Here is a 300-nt window from a genome sequence, read left to right as displayed (position 1 = left end):
AACAGTTAAGATTTTCACTCACTTTACTAGCCAGAAAAAATCTGTTCAGAACAGTGATTGAGCCATACAGAGGTACCATCGGCATAGATCCTCAAACTAAAGAGACGCTGTTTCACACATTACTCGTACTAAATACGAAAATAAGGGGTCCAAGTATACTACCTTAAAAGACACCAGTATTAACCTTAGTAATTAATACAGTAGCAGTCAATATCTTCACGTTGGCGTCTGACTAAAATCATTAGAAATATAAAATGGTCCTTTCACACCAGCTGAGTACATTTAAAGTTCTTTATAGGG

At 36.0% G+C, this 300-nt stretch overlaps 1 protein-coding gene across 1 annotated transcript in view; it reads left to right on the top strand.

Annotated features, from left to right (window-relative positions):
• The window catches only part of LOC119588539 (galactosylceramide sulfotransferase-like), a gene marked incomplete at its 5' end in the record, with an annotated part of 15531 nt that overhangs the window by 13827 nt on the left and 1404 nt on the right, over window positions 1-300 (top strand).

The sequence above is a fragment of the Penaeus monodon genome, chromosome 24, assembly GCF_015228065.2.
Source record: "Penaeus monodon isolate SGIC_2016 chromosome 24, NSTDA_Pmon_1, whole genome shotgun sequence".
NCBI classification, from domain to species: domain Eukaryota; kingdom Metazoa; phylum Arthropoda; class Malacostraca; order Decapoda; family Penaeidae; genus Penaeus; species Penaeus monodon.
Note: the sequence above shows the minus strand (reverse complement) of the source record. Positions and strands in the feature narration are given on the sequence as shown.